Here is a 15,978-nt window from a genome sequence, read left to right on the forward strand (position 1 = left end):
CCCCCTACTCCCTTTAGGTGGTTCACTGACCAACCTCTCTTAGTTTCCTCACACACTTGTGCTGATCACTATACGGATGTACACCTGAAGGGGATCCTTTGTAGATTTCTGGAGTTCTTTCTCTGTGTCCTTTTCCTTCTCAGATACTTGGACCTGCACACTGAAGACACTTGAGTTGCCTACATACTCAGTTCAGTGTCACGGACGTCAAGGTCTATATCATGACTTCAGATATCTCTAGGCAGTAAACTAAAGCAGTTAGATGACTCACTCCATTTGTTTATTCCCTATCTCTGAAGGATCTCTATATTTCATTGCCTGAATTCTAATTTCTTGAGAGCCACAATTCTGTTAAATAACAAAAATTGAACTGAGTAAAGCTGTGAGATCCAATTGGTTTAATTAATGACTCATAAATCAGGCAGCATACCATCCAAAAACAGAAAGAACTCCAAAAGGGTACAAAAAGGAAAAACATTCTAAAGGCAGGGTAAGGAATTCATAAACAAAAGAATGATTGTGTCTGGTGAGGTATCTTCCTTTGGGGGACAAAAGGATCTATCAGGGAGATTACCTCCTCTTCTTTTGGGGAAAGAAAGGGCCTAAGTGGCAGGTTTTCTCATTGGTGCTGATGAGAAAACTCCAGACTTACTGGTTATGCTTTACATTCCTAGGAAAGATTGAAACAGCAATTAGGTTACGTATAAAACCTTGGTTTGGTGTCCTGGGCTTAACAGAAAGACTCCATTTGGGGACTATTTTTTTTTAAATACAAATAATAAAATCTGGATTTTTAATTGATAAAATAGGGGTGGAAGATGTAAATCTGATCCTAGTGACTGTGTTGTTGAAAGGTGGAAGCTGGGTGTATGTCCTGAGTGACTGTTTAGCAAGGTAATTACTTCTGTGTAGATACCCATTTTTGTCATTGCTTTCATATACAACTCCATTTACTTCCAGCATGAATTGCTGCTGTAAAACATTGTTGTAAACCTAATTATCATTATGCTAGTTAATATATTTATTTTTTCTAGTATTTATTTAAAAATACTTCTTTATTCCATTTTTGAAAAGTATTTATTTATCTTAGGAGAGCAAGAGAGAGGGAGAGAGGGAATCCCAAGCAGGGGCTTGATCTCAAGAACCTTGAGATCATGACCCAGCTGAAATCAAGATTCAGTTGTTCAACCTACTGAGCCACCCAGGCACCTCTAAAAATATTTCTTTATTCCTTTTGCACATGATAGCCTATGTGTAATTTTTTCACTTCTAATATACCAAGTGCTATATCTACATCAAGCTTTTCTGAGAAAAATACTCAATAGCAATTGAATTATTGAAATAATGGAATTTTAACTCTGAATATCACTTCTTTGCTGTTCCCTTGATTCTCTGTCCTCCCTTCAGCTTCTCAGAAAAATATTAGCTTCTGAATTTATCTGTCTTCCTCTTTCCTGTTTTTTACATTTTTAATCCTTTTCATCTTTGATGCTTAATTCTGTGTGATTTTTCTCAATTTTATATTCCGATTTACTATTTTTTATACTGCCTAGAGTCTGTGCATTTTTAAATTTTAAAGGCTGCATTTTTCATGTGGAAAAAAATTAATTTGTTCACTTTCATATTTCAGTTAGCCTGCTTCATTTGATTGTGTTTTTGTTTCATCATTTCTTATTTTTTATGGTTGTGATTTCTTCATTTATTTCTTTCACAATAAATTTAAAATACTAGAATTGTCTTTGCAATTCATGGGAAAAAACATGTTAGTTCTCTGTTATAATTGCTTATCTTTCATACAATTGGATTTTTTTTCTACTTGCTTTTGCATGTTCATTTTAAGCAGGGCGTATTTACTCTTTCGGTTCACTTTTATGTGATTTTACTCTCTCTGTTCTTCTGTTCTCACCCCTTCTTAGATAAGGATTATGGAGTTGTCATGTTCAAGGACAACTACCTGCCTGGCACATTACACCTTTCTAGCCTCATGTCTTTATAGGCAGAATCTCTTGACAGTTGGTAATTACTGCTTTTGTGTGTATTATCTTTCCTCCCTAGGCTCAGAGTCTGTAGCCACAGGCGACCTACTGAGAAGTGATGCAAGCACTACCCAGCCTCATACCTTGAGACACATCTTACATGGACTCCTTCTAGTGCTCTTTAACCTACAATTTTCAAACCAGCACTAGTCTTTCTTGCTTTATGGCACAGTAAACTTAATACTCAGTCTCAAGCACCATGTTATTCATTTCCTTTTTTTTTAATAATCAATAGTAACATTTCTGAATTTGGATACATATATATATATATGTGTATATATATATATATATGTGTATATATATATATATGTATATATATATATATATAATTAACTAAAATTGATGTATTTGAAGTAGGAGCTATAATCAAAACATACATTTATTATGCAATTATTCTATAAAATCTTTAACTAGATTATTTATTATAAGCAGCCCAAATCCATACCAATTAGTAATTGCATTTACCACACTTTTATTCATTCTAACAGTTTTCTAAAAGCAGAAGAAAATAAAAACCCTGAAAGAAATCAACAACAGAGATGATTTTCTAGCCTCTCCTACCTTCTTCATTTTGTAAACTGGAGGCAAACATTAATAATTTTCTTTCATTGAAATGACATGATTCTTCGAAATCATTTTTTTCAAAGAGAAAACCATAAAGAAGGTCAACTATTTATAATGTGAAACGTAGGAATTAGACTAAAATACCTTAGTATTCATACCCTAGTACGAATTACTTATGAAAGTACTTCTTCAAACTTTTAGCTTAGAAAGTGTGCGTCCAATTAGCCATGACCTTATAGGCTTTTCTACCTGCACCTCTTGAGGTAAGGGTCAAACAGAAGAGTTAATTGGAAATTTCAAAGTGGAATTTTAGGACAAATGAAAATACTGCTCTCAGAAATCTGATTCGTTAGAGATACTTTGTAATTTGCCTGAAACTGTAGTCCACCAATAACTTCATGTAAAGTAGCTTTATATTGACTAACAACACAGAGTGCTAAAAGATATATTAGTTTAATTCCTTCATTGAATGTATGGCCTCAATTTTGGTTGGCCTGTTTAATGATGAATTAATAGTAGAAAAATATACGGTGTTAAGAAAGATGGCATAATTGTTATTTAACCTTACCTACATGACAATCTCAACCCCGAGCACAAAGTTAACTATATTCTGACATAGAACTCAGCTATAGGCTACTATTTAAAAAGATAACTTATGGATGCCTTAAGACTATTGTTATCTTGAATAATTTATTACCCCTGACTTCCTCTATCCCATCAAATTTCACTATAAAAATTGTTCTTTTCGAAGAAGGCAGTGACATTAGCTTGCTTCCTACCATTTAGTCACTTCTGTAGTCTCTCCGGAATAATCACACAACCAAATAAAAAACAAAAATTGTATTAGCTTGTTTAGTATGTGCTTAGGTTAAATTGGAATAGGACCAAAAAAAGATACTGACTCCATTTAACAATTTCTTTGTTCTTTGGCATACATTCTTATTTTTATTGGAGAGGATACAAAAAAAAAATCCCTGGGAAAATGTTGCCCAGATGTATGGGGAGTTATGCTCAGGCAGTGCTGCCTAAGAAAGAAAACCCCCACATATCAAACTATTAAACACGCACACGCTCACACACACACACACACACACACATGCACATGCATACATACAAATTTATTTTTAAATTCACACGGATATTTCTGTCACTGTGGATTCAATGATGGTTCAGTGCAACTTGTAGATCTTCAGGGCCATGAAAATGTCCCTCAAATATTTTTCCCTTTCTCCTCAAAACAAAAACTTACTATGTCCAAATGCCATGATCTTTTTTGGCTTATGGTTCTACCTTTGTTGAAGAGAGACTGATTTGGTGCAGAGAGGGATTGAACCGCTAAAGAGCTTGGGAAGATCATCTTTTTCTCTGAATTAATGAAATATATCCTCCTTAACAAAGTATTTTTTCTTGGGATTATCAGAAGTCCTTTTGTTAACCCTGTTTGTTCCAGTGTGTGACCCTGAGGGTATTCAGTAATTATTACTTATTCAGTAATAAGTAATTCAGTAAAAAAAGTATTCTACTCAATTATGGTTGGCATTTGAGGAAATTTTGTAAATTAAACAAACATTTTTTTCCCCCTTAGATGTTATATTACTGAGAGCGATCCCTATTTTTGTGTGCCGTGTTAGTCCATTCACTTTGCCATATTGTCTTGCATTATGTCACAGTTCATTCCTGTGCTCACTTGTTTTAGGTTCTTTTGTGTTTTGTCTTGTGACGAAGACTACTGTAATCTTTCTTGTACATGTCTTCTTTTTATATGCGCAGGATCTCTTCTGGGTTATCTACCTGTGGTTGGGATTGCTGCAGTAACATGTGTGAAATGTGATACCAGTTCATCTCAGCAACCAGCTCAACAGTGAATGCTAGAATTGTGAGTAGCTTTACTTTGATTTAAAACCTTAGTGAATTGAATTAAATTTCGAATTATTTAATTAACTTTTGCTAAATTTTAGAGTATGTTAAAACATGATAAATGTCCATGGACGGTAATAGAGCAGAGAAACGAAACTATGATGTTCTGGGGAATGGAGCTGATTGTTCTTACAAAGAGATGATCAGGGTAGGACCTAGATAAGATCAAACTTGATCCTGTACTTGAAGAAGGTGAGACAGTGACCATGAGGAATAAGTGATGAAGAATATGGAGGAAGAGGGAATAAGACCCTAAGGTAATGTTATGCCTGGATGTTTGGAGAAGAACAGAGAAGTTCATATGGCTATCGTAACATGAATGAGGGGAAAATAATAGAGATGAAATCTTGGAGTAACAAGAGAGGGATGTGGGCATCTCATGTAGAGGCCATTGTGAGGTCTTTGGCTTTTACTCTATGTGAAAGGAGGGGCTGTCAGATGATGTTAATTGCTCAGAGGAATACTATGATGACATATTTTAAAAGACCACTCTGGCATCATACTTGGAGAGGGAGTGTAGCACAGAGAATGATGCATGTGAATCCAAAGGCAAAAAATGAGTTTCAGAATACGTCTTTATATTTGTTGCGGTGCATACTTAGGAGAAGAGGTGTGTTTGTATATTGCTAGTCTGCCCGTGGAAGAGAGATGGTCAACTTTCCCTCCACTTCCTTAGAGGGGACAATATAGAGAAACATATATTTGTGAAATAAACGAAGACTCTCACTTCGTCAGCCTTAAAACAGTATTCCAGGCATGAAATGATTTCCCTAAAAGTCTAGCCCAGTCATCAAATTATTTTTTATATCTAAAAGATGACTGATGGATATTACGAGTTAAAACAGTACGGCTATCAGACAGTTGACTAAAGATGTCATTGGTCATGCGAAAGTGAACATTATACTGGGGAAGAATTTGGTCTAATCTTCAAGGCATCTGAATTTATCATTGTAGTGTAAAAGAATCTCTCTTCTGCTTTCAAATCTAGATGAGGTATTTCTTCAAGGTCTGAGGAGAAGTTTCTTCTAGACTCTTAAACTTTCCCTGAAGATTTTTTTTTTTTGCAGAGGTCATTGAGAAAAGTTTTGTCCTTGAAAGGTTAGCCAAGTCAGTAGATTTTTATTTGAAGTTGGAAACACTCTCTAGCATTTCAGCTGGAGGTGCTTATTTCTGCAGTGGTATGAGACATTGTTCTTGTAAAAATTTTAATCTATATGGTAGAAAATCAAAAGCAAGTATTGTAGAGTGTATTATTTTCTGTCAAAGGTTATTCAGAGACTGTTGAAGGATGAGGTTAGTGCTTTGAACAGCTAATGCCATTCTCAAGAATCTATTTGATACAAGTAACAATTACAATAGATAAACTTTAAAAAGCAGTTTAAGAAGTTAAAAAGTGACTCTGTTATTTTATGATTTCATGGAAAGTGAAAAACATGCAAACATTTTCAAGCAGTTTCATGAAGTCTCAGAAAATAGGAGATGATATTTTTATTTACAAAGAATTTATGAAGATAAGTTTCTTTAGCATATGTTAGAAAAGGCTGGAAAATTAGTATCATTTCAATAAATATTAAATTGTTTTGAGACATAAAATTTAAGATATAGGTTTTGAGTCTCCTGTCTATCTATCCATCCATTTGTCTTCTTTACATATAGAATATAAAGCCTAGGAAAAAAGTGGAGAGTTAAGTAAGGAACTTCAGAATTAAAACATATAGAAGTGATAAAGACTTTGAAACTCCAAACAGGGGCAATAGATGATTAGAAGATGTGCTGACATAAGAAAAACATAAAATCATGGATTCTGGTTGGCTTAGTCTGTTAAGCGACTGACTTTGGCTCAGGTCACTATCTCACGTTCATGAGTTCAAGCCCCACATTGGGCTCTGTGCTGACAGGTGTCAGTGCAGAACCCAGTTCAGATGCTGTTTCCCTTTCTCTGTCCTTCCTGGCTCACGTTCTCTGTCTCTGTCTCTCTCTCTCTTTCTCTCTCTCTCTCTCTCTCTCTCTCTGTCTCTCTCTCAATAATAAATAAACATTAAAAAAGGGGAAAAGCAGACAAGGTAGGTACAACCTGGCACCCCTTCCATTTTCCTCACATGCAGTCACAGAAGTGCTTAAGCACTGAACACAGTCCAGAAGTTCTGTCCAAGAACTACACTCCCTCTGCAGGTAAGATTATGCAGGCAACTGCTGTGACTAACCAATAACAAGGGATTTGAATGTCAAACCACTCTCTCCCTGCCCCCCTTTTTTTTCTTCTTTTCTTCTTTACCAAAATTTAATGACTTACACCTGTGATGAAGGTGTGAAGGAATGATCCAATAGTCATTCTCTTTGGCCACGTTACTTCAGCAAAAAATTGGTAGTGTTAAGTCCACTGGTCTGCCTGCTATTTAAAAAAAATATATATTGTTCTGGAGGTGTGCCTGGGTGGCTCAGTTAGTTCAGCATCCAACTCTTGGCTTTGGCTCAGGCCATGATCTCACGGTTCATAAGTTGGAGCCCCACATTGGGCTCTGCACTGACAGCATGGAGGCTGCTTGTGATTCTCTCTCTCTCTCTCTCTCTCTGCCCCCGCCCCCACTCACTCTCTCTCTCTCAAAATAAATCAACTTGTGAATAACAAAATAAAGTAAAAAATTGTTCTGGAGATGTCATTTGGCAGCCTGTGAGGACTATTTTTGTTTATATAAAGCAGCAGTGTAAGATTTGGTTGGTGACACGATTACAGAAATCTTCAAAGCCAGGCATCTCCTCTCAACCAGGCCACTCGCACATGGCAGGGACAAAGTCGATAAAATGCTGTCACTCACGGTGATGGAATCAGAAGGTGGGATTCAAAGAGACAATGACATTGGGTTTCTTTTGGCAGCTCTGTTGGAATTGAGGATGAGAGTGACAATGGCTAATGTCCACCAGTGCAACAATAAAAACATTCTAACCATACTAGTGCTGAGCTGCTGAGCCTCTGGTTATCTTGAGGCCCCTGATGCCAGTGAGATTGCAGAATCTGCTTTTCCAGGCTGCTTATTCCATGAACTACTTCCTATATTTCTAAGCTGATTGTCTACATATATGGCCAGAGTGGATTTCTAATGCCCATAACCAGCAGCCAAGCAAGCTGGTGCAAGCACTGAGGCACGCTTTCCAGACAGTAACAGCTTTGTTTGTGATTCACTGATTTTTGTAGCTTTTAGATTTTCATTTTTAAAAAAAGAATCTGGTGCTATGATAATTTATGCAGCACTTTCTGTCAGGATTTGTCACAGAAGTGTACTATATGCATTGGGTGAGAATGGATTTTAATGAGTAATTTTTGTTATTTTTCACCTTGGTGATTTTTGGGTGACTCATCCTAAGTGGTTTCTGGCAGTCAATACAGTGCTTTTGTTAATTGTTCAATAGCAATACATAATTGCACTTATGTAACCTGGAAATATTAATTTTAATTTTGTGCATTTAGAAAGCAAAAAATCATCTGCACTTTTTGTTGAGGTGAATTTATTTTTAAAGGATAAAAATGAGGGGCACCTGGGTGGCTTAGTGAGTTAAGCATCCGACTTCGGCCCAGGTCATGATCTCGCGGTTTGTGAGTTCAAGCCCCGCATCAGGCTCTGTGCTGACAGCTCGGAGCCTGGAGCCTACAGCCTGCTTTGGATTCTCTGTCTGCCCCTCCTATGCTCATGCTCTGTCTCTCAATAATAAATAAACGTTAAAAAATTTCAAAGTAAATAAATAAATAAATAAAGGATAACAATGAAAAAGCCATCTTACAAGAAAGAAGTAATATTTCCATCTTTTTTCTATTCTTTGACTTTTAAACTCTTTAAGTGGAACCAAGTATCCACAAACACTAGGGAGACCTGACCTTTCTGTGACAAGTGTAGAATAAGTGGATGTACCTCAGGGGGCATATTTGAAAGGAAATATCCTAAAGGTAATTAAGTAGATTTTCAAATGAGGGGAAAAATGCCTGCGTGGAGCATATTTTTAGTTGAAGCTCATTTTTTAACCTAAAAATACAGGAGAAAGATTATTGTTGCAGGTTTTCAATAGGAATTGCCTTGAGAATCCTTCTCTTTGAAGCATTTCCCTGAGTTGCATAGAAAATTTGCAATAACAAAGTGATTATTATCATTGCTTTTTTTTTCATACTTAACATACCCTGTAAGTGAATCTATACCAAACTAAGTACAGTTCCCCTTCAGCTAAGCCTGTACTTTCACCTTTGCTTAAACCAGAATGGAGAATTTAAATTAATGGAATGGTGAGATCCGTATGGATGAAAGGAAAGGTTGAAAACTAGGGCATCCTGGATTTCTTAGTTCAAATCCCATCTGATCTCTTCTTTTGCCTTGGTATAAAAGTTGGCCTTCATATGACCAAGTATAAAACTGGCCCAAGTCTAAGTAGAATCTCATTTTAAAAAATGAATGCTAAACTAAAGCTCTTGAGCATATGAATTACAAAGATGCCCTTATGACCACAGATTTCGTAGATGGAAACAGCACAAAGTGATTCGGAGTAGAAATAGTTACACATGATGTACTCTGTTCATCCCATGCACAGTCTGCTGGCAACTTCAATGTCAAGATGCTCTTTATACAATGTTGTAAGCACAGCTGTAAATATATGCTGTATCTTTTAAATCTTGATTTTTATTGCCATTATACATAGTCGAGATGTGAGAATTTCACCGGGGATTTGTGTCAAGTTTAAACAGTCCTTGAAAGATTTTAGTGAAGACTGGAGATATCCAAATCCGTGATACTGAAGTGTTTCATCAAAATCTACATTGAATAGAAGTAGATTATATAGCATGACATATGATTCAGAAGTGCAGTAAAAGAAGGTGATAGAGAAAAATGCAATCAGTCAGGTAGCTCTGTGGCAATAATTGTCAGATCGATATCATATAAATGGAAATAGTTACCTCAATTAGCTATTTGCTTCAATCAAACAGGAACTCTTTTTTGAGCTCTTAGTTGACAAAAGGATACAAGTCCTAACATTTCTTGTCCCCTTCCATACATTTGTTTACTCAAGTTACATGTGTCGAGTTCCCATTGTGTGCAAAGATGGGTTACACAGATGGCTGAAGTATGAGTCCTGAAGCAAGGTGAAATTATCTTTTGGGTGATAAGCCGATGTGACACTATGGATTGAAAGTCAATTTTATGTTTCATTGTCCCCTCTGTAGTTCAGAGAGCCAATCAAAATATTGCCACTTGTTCCCAACAAATAACTGAGTTTTTAAATATTTCAAGTTGAGTTTTTAAGTATTTCAAGTTAAGTGAGTTTGATGACAAAACAAAATACAGTTTTGGATAGAAAAATAAAATCTGAAAAATACCACACTATATAATAATTCACTATAAAACTAAAAAGTCCCAGACGTATAAATGATATGTTTTATTTGCTTTATGATATACAAAGGCCAACAAACTTGAACTAACATATGACTAATTTACTGTAAATGTTTTTAAAAATTAAGGTTTATGCTGCCCTGAACATAGAAACTTATCATCTTTTAAAAATTGCTTACGGTTGAAGTGTATACACAAGGCACACAACAAAGTGAGTTGTTGTCCAAGAACTTTGTTTCAAGGTTCTTTCATTGATTTCGATGTAGTTTAAATTATTTGAACTTCTAAAGGAAAAATATAATAAGCAAAATAGTTTTGATTTTATTAATACATATTTTTCTCCATTTTATTAATAAGAATGCACTACCTTTTTCCACCACCCCTGTGAAGCAGGTAAGTATTATTATCTCCATAATTCAGGTGACAAATAGAGAAGTGCAGAGGTTATGTCCAAGGCTACTGCTGTAATCAGCAGCAGATTCACAATATGGATAAGTATTCCTAAGCAACTTCATTTGAAAGCCATAGGGCAAAAGTATGTGTTTCTCTCTTTTACTGTTTCATGAATTTTCCTTCTCTGTTCTACTCCTTGCCAAAGCTTTGTAGGAGAGTTGTCCAATTATGCTTCAAAATAGCTCTTTAAAATTAGCGGTGCAAAATTTGAAAGGAGAAAAATAACAAAGTTTACTATATGAAGTGGCTTTACTGTCCTGGGTCAATTGCAATGTACATTTGCATGCATTCAAGTATAATGTTATTTGACATCTCAGTTGAGGTTTCAATGAATAGAATATGATTCAAACATAATGCTTTAGGATAATTTTTAAATAGTCTGGGAAAAAAAAGCTGTCATGAGGATCAAAAAATTTGATTTCGTTTAACTAGGACTAATAAAATTGGTATATAAATGCCCTCATAAACACACACACACACATACACACACACATACACACACACACACACGGATATATGTATGTTTGAAGAACATAATGGAATATGTGAGAAAATTCTGAAATCTCTATAATAATTGAAGATGCCAAAAAATTTCTGGTGGTTATGGATGTCTAGAATTTCTAAGTGGTCTAAGAAATTGAGACATGATAATTTTCTTTTCAACAAAAAATAAATTAAAGAACATTTTTATTTTTGACAAACGATTATCTTTTATATACTGTTAACAATACAAATTACATTATGTCAGACCTTACATCACCTCTTCAAAGCTCATTTCTTAATTAAAAGTCTCATGAGCTCCAGGCCCAGTGAAAATTTGTGAGTTGGAAAATTGAGGTGAGAAACTCTCCCAGAAATTTTTTTTGAAGAAATCTTAGTTAGAAACAAACTAAAAAAAATAATCAATACAAAAGCTAGAATTCATAGGATTAATTTCTAAGAGGAACCTTTGAATAAAGGAATGAACTGGAAAGGATAGTGTGTGTTTATAGACATAAATATCAAGCACAGCATTCCGGAGGTACAGAAAAGCATACTTTAATATAAATGTCATAGTTTGTGTTCCCCATAAAACAGTGCTGGAACCCAGACGGACACATTGATCCTAAGAAGCAAAAGTAAAGGAGAGAGTGAGCTGGCGTAAGGAGAATCTGGTTTGCTATTGAGCAAATGAGGCCTCTTTGTGATGAGGAGCTTCAGACCTCCACGGACCGTATTTCAGATTTGTCTTTCCTAAGGACACAAAGTTGGGATTTATATCCACTGACGCCCAGAGTGGCCTTTGGGGGTTAGTTCCTGAATCGTGTGGCTTGTCTACAAGCTGAATAAGCCCTTTCCCTATGGCTGAAAAGCAGAGGTGCTAGGCTCCTGAGGTGAGTTGCTATGAATGCATGAAGAGAAGGTTCCTTCCCGGCTGCTGGAGCGGAGGGGATGCTGTGCAGGACTCTAATGTGTGTCTAATACATTCGCACTGAAACGGCCGGCCCGTAAAACCCAAACAGGAGAAACAAGAAATAATTTGTGCTAGACACATGCTGGGGGAGTTTAGGAATATCAGTGACAATCTCCCAGAAAGAAAACAAAAACAGATCACATAAAAGGAAAGAATATGAGATCAACATCAGGTTTCTCCACGACAACACTGAGTGGAAGAATAAAATGAGGCAATATCCCTAAATTGCTGTAAGTAAAGCACTTTACACTACCGTTTAAATGCATAAGTGCCAGGTTAAGAGATTTGAGGCGTTTAAGTTCTCAGAAAACTTATTGTACATAAAACATATCTGAAAGGGAAAAAAACCCCTTTATTTTATAAATAGGCAATGGCTTACAAATAGAAACATCAGATATGAGTGTTTGGGAACACTAGAAAAATGTAAAAGATGTGGAGAGTGGAGAGTGAACATAACGATAAGCTTTAACCTTGATAAGGAAAAAAAAGTAGAAAAGCAGGTCAAAAAACATTGGAAGAATATAATGGGTGTAAATTTACCTTTAAATTTAAAAATTGCTAATATTGTGAAGTTCATCACGTTTGAAAAGAATACATGTTGCAAACACACACACACACACACACACACACACACACACACACACACACACACACAAATAGCTTAAAGAATACTAATAAAATGTCCACATCCAGGTTAAGAGATAAAACGTTAGCTGGACCTTGACGGTCCTTTAAACTTGATTCATACCTCTTCTTCACTTTGAGACATAATTATAACAATGAATACTTAATCTTTGCTTGTTTTTATGATTCTACCACATATGTCTTTATGTATCGATCTATTTATCTATCCTATCTATCTTCCATCAATAATTTTGAGGCTTTTTTGTAGTGTATTTATTTTATGACTTGCTTGTTTTCTAAAGTTATAGTACATTTTGAGAATCAATCATGTTTATGCATACAGCTTTAGTTCATTCATTTTTACTGCTACATAGATTCTGTATTGTGATTATACTATAATGTAATCCTCATTTTCTTCTTCCATCCATTCTATTATACTATTAATGGAAATTTAGGCAGCCGCTTGCTTTTTTTCCTTCCCTATTTTGATCAATACAGCTTCCCTATCTTGATCAATCAGATACAGGGCTTCTAGTGCCAAAGATTTTTCGTAGGGATTTTACCATAGTGCACGGTTAAATACATAAGGGAGATCAAACTTGAAAATTCCTTTAGCAGACAAAACTATTTAAGCCAACTAAGCAAAACTGAATGAAGCTTATTACTTCATGAACACAGGCAAAACTTAGGTCATTTCTTATAAATGCCCTTGACAATCATAAAATAAACTTAAATCCTCTTTCTTAGAATGATATAATTACTTTTAACCAATCCCTTATCCTTGCCACCTGGAAAGCCCGATTGTTTTTTATTCTTTTTATTTATTTATTTATTTATTTATTTATTTATTTATTTATTTATTTATTTTTTTAGAGAGAGCAGGGGCTAGGGGCAGAGAGGGAGAGAGGGAAGAGAGAGAGAGCATCTTAAGCAGACTTGACGCTCAGTGCAGAGTCTGATGCAGGGCTTGATCCCACGATCCTGGGGTCATGACCTGCAACAAAATCAACAGTCAGATGCTCAACCGACTGAGCCACGCAGGCACCCTTGGAAAGCCCCAGTGTAATAATCAGTCATGACAAAAGTTAAATAACTTCCTCATTTTCACTTACTAGGTTTTCCTGTGATGTCATGCCTCTGAGCTTCATATGAGTTTTGCGTTTGAAGACTGTTGTTTTCTGTACAAAAAACTCTTACTAAATACTATTTTACTGATTAGATTTTAATTTTTACTGTTTTTGGAATTTTGTCAGTGCATAAAGGTTCAACTTCTTTAAGAGTTTCTAAATTGTTTTTCAACGTTATTATACAAGTTTACTGTCCAAAATCAGTGGTGTATAATGAGAATATTTGTTAATTTTGTTTTGTTTTTAATGAAAAGTTTGTAAATTTTGATGAAGACAAAGTAATCAATATTTTCCATTATGGTTTGTACCATTTGCATTTGATTAAAGAAATCCTTACCGTTCAAGGAGGAGAAACTACAGTTTTAAAATATGTTCTAATCATCATTTGTCTGTTTTCTCCTTCCACAATACTGCATACTCTTACTACTGTCCATAACTCTTGTTCTGTATTTTTTCAGGAAAGGCTTGGCTCTTTCTTACTTTTTTGTCCTTTCATATAAATTTTATAATTATCTTGTTCAGTTTTAAAAAATAAAAAAAAACACCATCGAGATTTTGGTTATGATGGCATTTATATGTGGAGAGAATTGACAACTTCACAACATTGACCCTCGCAAACAAAATCATAGTAAATTTCTTCCTTTGTTTACATCTGCTTCAATGTATTTTATTAAAGTTTTATTATCTTTTTTTTTTTTTTTAATTTTTTTTTTTAATTTTTTTTTAACGTTTATTTATTTTTGAGACAGGGAGAGACAGCATGAACGGGGGAGGGTCAGAGAGAGAGGGAGACACAGAATCAGAAACAGGCTCCAGGCTCTGAGCTGTCAGCACAGAGCCTGATGCGGGGCTCGAACTCACAGACCGCGAGATCATGACCTGAGCCGAAGTCGGATGCTTAACCGACTGAGCCACCCAGGTGCCCCTAAAGTTTTATTATCTTTAAGTAAATACTCTTCTATAAGAGTTGGCATATTCTAGGTAATTTATAAAATAGTTATGTGATTCTAATTTTTAGGTTACATTAAAAATTGCTGTTCTTGTACAAAACACTGCAGTTGGCTTATATATTAATAATCCAAAAATGGTAGCATATTTATTTATTAATTCTACAATTTCCATGTCATCTCTTTTGAGTTTTCTGCATGGCGAAATCATATGATCTGAAAAAAAAATGATGTTTCATTTCTTCATTTTCAGTCAGTTTTTTTTCCTGCTCTAATATTGATGGTATCTACCACAATGTTGAATAAGAGTGGTGATGGTGTATTTAGTCCAAAAGCAAATGCTTTTAATGCATTGCTATTAAATATTGTATTTGCTGTATTATTTTGTGATACCTTTCATCAGGACATTCCATTTTAAATTCTAATAACATATTTTAATATAGATATAAATTTTTACTGAAACTCTTTTTTGTCTATTGAGGTAATTACATACTGTATTGTTTTCTCTTTTTATCTGTTAATGGAAATCAACACAATTGTGTCAAGTTTACTTTTTTTTCCCCTTCATTACTACTTTCATTTGGCTAATACAGTACTGTGTGTTAATGACCAGAATGGTAAGTAATTTTTTTCTCCTATTACCTTTGTTGTCAGCTTTTCATATCAAGGTTTTATTAGCCTCATGAAACCAGATGACATATGTTCCTTCTTTTTCTATTCTCTGTAACAGTCTATGTAAGAGTGGGATTATTTATTCTTTCTATATTTGGTAAATCTTCTTTCTAAGGCCCCTTGTATTTAGTCTTTCACTTATGTAAAGATTTTAAAATATTGGCTGAAATTCTTACCCCCCCCCCAGCATTATTGAGTTATACTTGGCATACAACACTGTATAAAGTATACAGCGTAATGATTTGACTAATGTATATTGTGAAATGACCACAATAAGTTTGGTGAACATCCATCATCTCATATAGGTATACAAGATGAAGAAAAATATGTTTTTCTTGTGATGAGAACTGTTAGCATTTACTCTTTTAACGACTTTCCTATATACCATACAGCAGTGTTAACTATGTTCACCATGATGTTCATTATATCTCTATTACTTATTTATCTTATATGTAGAAATTTGTAGAAATATGTAGAATTTTGACTCCTTTTCTCCAATTCCCTCACTCCTAACCTTCATGTCTGCTGACCACAAATCTGATCCTTTTTCTATGAGTGCTTGTTTGTTTTGTTAGATTCCACATATAGAGGGATCATATAAAAGTTATCTCTCTCTGTCTGACTTGTTTCATTTAGCATTATGCCCTCAAGGTTCTTCCATATTGTTGCAAGTAGCAGGATTTCCTCATTTTTATGGCTGAATAATATTCCATTGTATATATACTACATTTTTTTAATGTTTCCAGTTTTTATTTAAATTCTAATTAGTTTTTAGTATATAGTGTAATATTGGTTTCAGGAGTAGAACCCAGTGAT

The 15,978-nt window shown here is 34.8% G+C and overlaps 1 long non-coding RNA gene across 1 annotated transcript in view; it reads left to right on the plus strand.

Annotated features, from left to right (window-relative positions):
• Positions 1 to 15,978, plus strand: part of LOC122216837 — a 151,173-nt gene that overhangs the window by 65,166 nt on the left and 70,029 nt on the right. Inside the window, exon 4 of the long non-coding RNA XR_006201146.1 lies at positions 4,371 to 4,476. This is a non-coding gene — a long non-coding RNA (uncharacterized LOC122216837). The remainder of the gene's footprint in view (positions 1 to 4,370; positions 4,477 to 15,978) is intronic.

The sequence above is a fragment of the Panthera leo genome, chromosome B1 (assembly GCF_018350215.1).
Source record: "Panthera leo isolate Ple1 chromosome B1, P.leo_Ple1_pat1.1, whole genome shotgun sequence".
Taxonomy (NCBI): Eukaryota; Metazoa; Chordata; class Mammalia; order Carnivora; family Felidae; genus Panthera; species Panthera leo.